Source organism: Babylonia areolata, chromosome 18 (genome assembly GCF_041734735.1).
Source record: "Babylonia areolata isolate BAREFJ2019XMU chromosome 18, ASM4173473v1, whole genome shotgun sequence".
NCBI classification, from domain to species: Eukaryota; Metazoa; Mollusca; class Gastropoda; order Neogastropoda; family Buccinidae; genus Babylonia; species Babylonia areolata.
Genome location: NC_134893.1, coordinates 49,971,030 through 49,979,249, shown reverse-complemented (window position 1 = coordinate 49,979,249; position 8,220 = coordinate 49,971,030). Strand labels below are relative to the sequence as shown.

The 8,220-nt window shown below is 44.0% G+C and overlaps 1 non-coding gene across 1 annotated transcript; it reads right to left on the bottom strand.

The window, feature by feature from the left end:
* Positions 1-4,235: 4,235 nt before the first annotated feature.
* Trnan-guu (transfer RNA asparagine (anticodon GUU)) lies at positions 4,236-4,309 on the bottom strand. The gene has a single exon. It is a non-coding gene; the product is annotated as a tRNA-Asn (tRNA).
* Positions 4,310-8,220: the final 3,911 nt, after the last annotated feature.

The following is an 8,220-nucleotide window of genomic DNA, read 5'->3' as shown; positions in this document are numbered from 1 at the left end:
CTCATAGAAAATGTTTTCTTTTGTGTCGGTTGAGTTTTGGCGGCGTTGCATGCAGCTGCTTTTCTTTAACAAAAATTAGCACACACACACCTCCCATGACATAGAGGTAACGCGTCCGCATAGGAAGCGAGAGAATCTGAGCGCGGGTTCGAATCACGGCTCAGCCGTCGATATTTTCTTCCCCTCCACTAGACATTGAGTGGTGGTCTGGACGCTATAGTCATTCGGTAGAGACGATAAACCGAGGTCCCGTGTGCAGCATGCACTTAGCGCACGTAAAAGAACGAACTGCAACAAAAGGGTTGTTCCTGGCAAAATTATGTAGAAAAACTGCACGCAGGAAAAAAAAAAAAAAAAAAAGGGTAGCGCTCTTTGTAGCGACGCGCTCTCCCTGGGGAGAGCAGCTCGGATTTCACACAGAGAAATATGTTGTGACCATCAAAAAAAAAAAAAAAAAAAAAAAAAAAGAAAAAAAGAAAAAAGAAAAGAAAAAGAAAAAAGAAAAAAAAGAGACATACAAATATAAATAAGAAAAACAACAACAACAGCATCAATAGCAACAAAACAACAACAAAACAAAACAAAAAAGCAACAACACAAACGAACGTAAACAAGAGGGTAAAGTCGAATTGAAAAAGACATTAGTTATTCACATAGGCCCAGTGAAACCAAACTTGGAACATTATATCACAGAAAGCATTACGTACCCTTTGTTTGGCTAATTGATTACAAAATCAATCTGTGCTTGATGAAACAAACGAATGGATGCGTTTGTCTGGGACATGTGTACAATATATTTATGCTTCACAGGTTAAATATATATTTTTTTTTCTAATGTTTGTGTCCCAAAGTCCTTTATACCCAGTATCTGGGACGCGCGCAAATGACTTTTTTCGCACACAAAAATGTCGCATTGTATTATTCTGTTTAATAATGAACTACTCATCTAATGATATTATGAATGGATGCTGTACAGATATTTCAGAGTTACCGTTTTGTGGTGCGTACGTGTCTGCACGTCTGTGAAAGTGTGTCTGTCTCAACTGAATTGACTGCTTTTGGAAAACAGTCAGGAGCAAATTATTAGGACCTAAATTGTTTCTTTCCCATAGTGCATTACAACAACGGAGAGAAACCAATCATTCACTATGGGAACGCACTTTTTTCTGGTGGCGGTGTTGGTGGTGGTGGTGCAAATCTGGACAATTTTGACAGGCTTGTCATTTCCGCCACCTCCCGTTGCTTTCTGCTTCCATAAACGTCACATTAAAAAGTGGGTCGGTTGATTTTGCAGTCTTCTTCTTCTTCTTCTTCGCCTTTTCACAGTGTCAGTCCAGCCCGGGCTGATGAATGACGTCGTCTGCTCCAAGTCCTGTCTGGAGCCATGGAGCTTGGTGTGCGGTAGGGTTGGTGTCGTCCTCTCCAAGTCCTGTCTGGAGCCATGGAGCTTGGTGTGCGGTAGGGTTGGTGTCGTCCTCTCCAGGTCCTGTCTGGAGCCATGGAGCTTGGTGTGCGGTAGGGTTGGTGTCGTCCTCTCCAAGTCCTGTCTGGAGCTATGGAGCTTGGTGTGCGGTAGGGTTGGTGTCGTCCTCTCCAGGTCCTGTCTGGAGCCATGGAGCTTGGTGTGCGGTAGGGTTGGTGTCGTCCTCTCCAGGTCCTGTCTGGAGCCATGGAGCTTGGTGTGCGGTAGGGTTGGTGTCGTCCGCTTAAAGTCCTGTCTGGAGCCATGGAGCTTGGTGTGCGGTAGGGTTGGTGTCGTCCTCTCCAAGTCCTGTCTGGAGCCATGGAGCTTGGTGTGCGGTAGGGTTGGTGTCGTTCTCTCCAAGGCCTGTCTGGAGCCATGGAGCTTGGTGTGCGGTAAGGTTGGTGTCGTCCGCTCCAAGTCCTGTCTGGAGCCATGGAGCTTGGTGTGCAGTAGGGTTGGTGTCGTCCGCTCCAAGTCCTGTCTGGAGCCATGGAGCTTGGTGTGTAGTAGGGTTGGTGTCGTTCTCTCCAGGTCCTGTCTGGAGCCATGGAGCTTGGTGTACAGTAGGGTTGGTGTCTTCCTCTCCAAGTCCTGTCTCGAGCCATGGAGCTTGGTATGCAGTAGGGTTGGTGTCGTCCGCTCCAAGTCCTGTCTGGAGCCATGGAGCTTGGTGTGCAGTAGGGTTGGTGTCGTTTTCTCCAAGTCCTGTCTGGAGCCATGGAGCTTGGTGTGCAGTAGGGTTGGTGTCGCCGGCCATACGGTGTCTCTGAGCTCCTTCAGGAGGGGGCCGCGGCAGGTCTGCTGAATGTGTTCTGATGTTTGATTTGCAGTGAGTCGTTATCGAGACTTTCTCCGACTATCTCTTTGAAGATGTGTGTGTGTGTGTGTGTGTGTGTGTGTGTGTGTGTGTACGCGCGCGCGCGTGCGTGTGTGTGGTGTGTGTGTGTGTGTGTGTGTGTGTGTGTGTGTGTGTGTACTTGTCCGATTCCACCCCCCCAGCACCATAATTTCAAATTTGATAATCAAATTCTGTTAATCGGGTTCAAACTATTTGATATATCTCATTCTCATGTATGTTGCCCAATATGAAATAATTAATAATCAATAATCAAGCAATTCCTGTACATATGATTTTTTTTCTTTTCGTTTTTCTCTTTCATTTTTATGTATGTTTCTTTTTTAACCGTGTGAATTTTTTTTCACCATTGTATAAACGTCATGTACAAAATTCTATAAAAAAGAAGAAGAAGAAGAAGAAGAAGAAGAAGAAGAAATGAAGTTAAAAAAACCCTTTAAAACTTACCTTCAAAGTGAAGCCAGTGAAAAGAAGGTGGCGTCACTGAAGCTCACAACATGTCCAGCGCCCCAACAACGTCTCAACAACCCGACAACAACCAGTGACAGACCAGTCGTCTCGTCACACAGCCAGCCTGTTTTATATACTGTTTCGTCACTGAACGAGTTCAGAATGTTTTCCATAAAAAGTAGCTGTCAATAAATATGACTATATGACTGTGGCGCTCGTATCTGAAAGTCATGAAAGAAAATAATTCCGGACACAAAGATTTCGCAGAATACAGTTGTTCGTCACTAGATGTGCATTTATATTAGTTGTGGTCAGCTCTAGAAAAAGCTGGTCATTGTTTGGTCACGGGAAGGAAACAGAAAGAAAAAAGAAAAAAAAAGAAAACAGTTTGCAAGTTGTCAGACTGGTAGTACTATTGCCTTTGCCTGATACAAACTGTGTGCAGAATACAGCATTATAATCATCGACGTATAATAAATTATTTTCAGCCAGCCAAGAGGGGCAGATCTTTTACACAGTTGTGTGATACGGATGGTAGGATCATACCAGCGTGGAGGAAGCTTGTTCGTCATCAGTGATGTCATGTGTGTGACAGTTTCACAAAGTTTTGTCATTCGATAATTCATCCTCTCAGTGTCTCGATTCCTGCTCCCTCAGACGTTCAGTCAGTCAGTGGGAGTTTTGCCAGATGATGAGGAAACTATCAAATGTCGATCTGCGTCCGAGTCACAACAGTCTGAGACTTAGGAGGCACTGACATCTAAATCAATAGTTGGTGCGTGAATATTAAGGATTGCTGCTGCTGCTGAAAGTTATGTTTCGTTGTTTGCTTCTGGTGCTCGGGTGAGACGAGCGAAAGGTTAAGGACGACGGAGTAGAGTTGTGCTACATTAAAAAAAAAAAAAAAAAAAAAAAGTCTATGTGTGTCACAGTATATTGATGCATCAGTCCGTCTGTCTGTCCGTTTGTCTTCGATGGTCGCGGACAATGACTCGTCGCATGGCAACATCTTTCAATGTTTTGACCAAAACTCTTTACGCAGATGTCACTGTGGCTTGAAGCGTTGGATCCTTTCGAAATATACACTGGGAGGGTACAGTAAATCAATTTCACTGAGTTTCTTCCCCCGTCGTTTTACTGGTTTGACCAAAACTTTTAATCCTTTCACTGTCAAGCTCGCATTTATGCACAGGCAAAAAGAACTTACCACCATTACTTTCAACAAACTGATAACCGCCCACTGCCCCACACAAAAAGACCCTCCCAAAACTTACATATTCTTGTACACAGGAGTCTGGAAAAAGCCTCATCTCATGGAAATTGAGAATGAGAAAAAAAAAAAAAATAAAGAGAATAGGATGGGGGGGAAAACAACAACAACAAAAAGTCGTCGGTTGTTGAGAATTACAGTTTCGGTCAGGAAAAAGAGCGTGTCTGAAAGAGAGAGAAAAAAAAATCATAAGTCGTCCCTGGGTGGGCTCGAACCACCAACCTTTCGGTTAACAGCCGAACGCGCTAACCGATTGCGCCACAGAGACAACATAAAGCCATTGTCTAAAAATTATTGTTATATATCAGAAAAGGACATTTGCCTCCCTTTGCAATACAACATACGTGGACACATGTTTGAAAACCTCATTTTCCGTCGACTGTTCTTTTCTCAACGTCTTTTCAATGTGACCATTAAAAAAATATAGAAAGGAGAAAATACTTCGAGGTTGGAAACTGGGACTCAAAAAAGGAGCCGCGCCCACTGAGGTTGCTCAGGTGACAAAAATAAAAAAGGAGAGAATTTGAATAAATAAATTTGAATAAAGTTTATTTTCTGAGAGAGAGAGAGAGAGAGAGAGAGAGAGAGAGAGAGAAGAGCCACCTGAACTAAATATGCAGTCGGTGGGAGGCAACTCTGAGGAAGTTTTAGTTTGACAAAAGTAGTTTCCCCTGAATCACGGAACAAACTCGTCAGAGAGAGAGAGAGAGAGACAGAGACAGAGACAGAGAGACAGAGAGAGAGAGAGAGAGAGAGAGAGAGAGAGAGAGAGAGAGAGAGAGAGAGAGAGTATGTGTGTATGTGTGTATCTCGGTATGTGCACGTGTGTCTCACGGCTTCTGTCTGTGAGCCTGACTTTCTCTCCGTGTGTCTGATTATGTGTGCGTACGTGTGTTCATGTGTGTCAGTGTGCCACGCGGTGTGATAGTGTGGGTGTGTGAGAGGCGCGAGTAGGACAAACACTGCCGCGGGAGACAGAGGGCAAGAGAAATAGAGAGAGAGAGAATGAATGAATGAATGAATCTTTATTTTCCAACGGTGAAGATATTAGCACTTTGGCCGACTTACACATCTGCCGTTGTTCTAAGAGACACACAAACATGTACGCATATAAATGTAGTTATACTGAATACTTAATACATGTATAATGTACGAGTATAACACAGCGTCAAACTGAGAGACACAACATCGCTCACATCTGTACGGAACGGAAGCGAGTAACACACACACGCACACACTGACACACACACTAACACACACACACACACCAAGGGAAAAACAACAACAAAAGAATGCTACACATGAATGATTCAAGTGAAATTAACACAGAAAAGTAACGATAAAATTTTAAACACAGATGTAAGAGACATAAAAGACAGCAAATAAGGCGACGGGTAATAGGGATATGGACAGATAGACACATTATGTGAAAGACAGAGAGAGGAAGAGACAGAGGGGAGAGAGAGACAGAGACAGACAGACAGACAGAGATGTAAAGATATGTCAGTGTGGGGGAAAAAAAAAGTTGGGTGAGGGTGGTTCACAATTTGTAATACATGTAAGTATACAGAATCGTAGACGTGACCAGACTAGAGTTTGATTTCGTTTGTTTGTGTCCACTGTAAAGAGAAAATCTCTGAAAACAATATTCTATGGCGTGATACGTTATCAACTGATTGACGCATTTCGACATAGTTTGTAAGGATTGTCAGTGACAATATTATACCAGATTTTCGGTCTGGCTTTCGGCACGCATGTACTGTCCAAGTTTCTCTTTGAATGTTGTGTGTGTGTGTGTGTGTGTGTGTGTGTGTGTGTGTGTGTGTGTGAGAGAGAGAGAGAGAGAGAGAGAGAGAGAGACAGAGACAGAGACAGCCGGAGACGCAGAGACAGAGAGAGAGAGAGTAAGAGAGAGAGACAGAGACGCAGAGACAGACAGAGAGAGAGAGAGAGAGAGAGAGAGAGAGAGAGAGAGAGAGAGAGAGAGAGAGAGAGAGAGAGAGAGAGAGAGAGAGAGAGAGAGAGGAGGTAAACCGACAAACAAACACACAAACAGAGACAGAGACTTCACGAGACAGAGACTGACACAGAGAGAGAACTAGAGACAGTGGATGCTCTCTTGCTGAGTGAGAGAGCAGGTGTATGTCCGAGTCAGCATCATATTATAGACACCGCCACTGTTCTCGGCTCAGGAGATTAAATCAATGCGGACAGCTGTCTTACCTCTGTCTGTCTGTCTGTCACCCTCGGCAGGTGAGTTCGTCAGCAGGTGGACATCGTTCGCCGGTAAGTTCGTCAGTCAGTAGTGAGTCATCTGTCACTAGCCTGACTGACAAAAACGTCTTTGTTGTTTGACCGTCAGAGAGAGAGACACTGACACTGACACTGACACATTTTTATTGTCAGAGAGAGAGAGAGAGAGAGAGAGAGAGAGAGAGAGAGAGAGAGAGAGAGTCGGTGTGTGTGTGTTGTGTTTCTCTCTCTACCTCTCTCATCATGATACACAAGCATGGACTGATGTACACGCTCCGCAGTGTTCACATTTGAAGACATGTTCAAGTAGACACAAACACACACACACATACACACACCACACACACACACACACACACACACACACACACATACACACGCACTCCATCTACCCCCCACACTGATGTGTAGAACAAGGCAAACAAACTGAAGTGAAAAAAACAACAACAGCAATTGGAGAGAGAGAGAGAGAGAGAGAGAGAGAGAGAGGAGAGGGGGAGGAACAACATAGAGAAAGAAAGATAGAAAGAATGAAGGAAGGAAGGAGGGAAGGATGAATGAATGGGAGATTTTCAAAATAATTAAAGTGACGGTGATTGCACGCTAATGCGGCACTACTCTGTATATAATTATGTATTCAAGCACACACACACACACACACACACACACACACACACACACACACACACACACACACACACACACACACACACACACACACACACTCATGCACGCACGCACAGACGCAAACACACACAAACACACACACACACACACACACACGCACGCGCACACACACACACACACACACACACACACACACACACACACAGGCACGCGTCTCATTGCAAAAAAAAAGAAAAGAAAAGAAAAATGATATAAATGGCTCGTGCATGATATGAATAACACCATAAACGAAAAACAAAATTCCCCTTGATATGATTCTTATCCCAACTGAGTGTGTGAACCTGGCCTGGCCATTTATAATCATCATCAGCTGTTTGGAGTTGTGGTCTCAAACGAATAACTACAGTGCGGGGCTGTGTATGTGTGTGTGTGTGGGGTGGGTGGGGGGTGGGGGTGGGGGGGCGAGTGGGGGTGGGGGGCGAGTGGGGGAGGGAGGGAAGGAGAGAGAGAGAGAGAGAGAGAGAGACAGACAGACAGACAGACAGACAGACAGACAGACAGACAGGGACAGACATTCAGGCAGGATCAGAGACAGAAACAGAGAGAGAGAGAGAGAGAGAGAGAGAGAGAGAGAGAGAGAGAAGAGTGGGAGAGAGAGGCAGAGGTAGACTGACAACGAGACAGACAGACAGACAGAGAAAAAGAGAGACAGGGAGACAAAAAAATAAAAGAGGCATAGTGACAGGTGGCACACACACACACACACACACACACACACACACACACACACACACACACACACACACACACACACACACACACACACACACACACAGAGTTTTCAATAGCAATCAACAAACCCGAATCATGGGAGCTGTTCTGAGTTTATTCAGTTTGTCTGCAAATCAAACATAGTAAGATCCAACATCGCAAGTACAAGGTTTCCAAGGTTTCCAACACAACAAAATAATCATGTCACTGCCAAGAAATACAAACAAGACAATGCCAATTTCGTGATAAGACATGGAAGTGAAACACTGACCAATGAACACAGTTTAATTGAAACATAATTATGATGTAACAGCACAGTAACAACAACAATACTTATTGTTGTAAGGACATTCCTTGCTTGACTGGTCTCATGCATAATCATTGTTTTAAAATGATTATTGTTAATAGATATTATGCTCGTTCATATTGTATCTTGAAGACGCTATATTGCCTGATCATTTTGGTTTGTTTGATTAACGTTGTCAATATTTTTTGTTTGTTTGTTTTCCTTCGTTTGGCCGGTATATA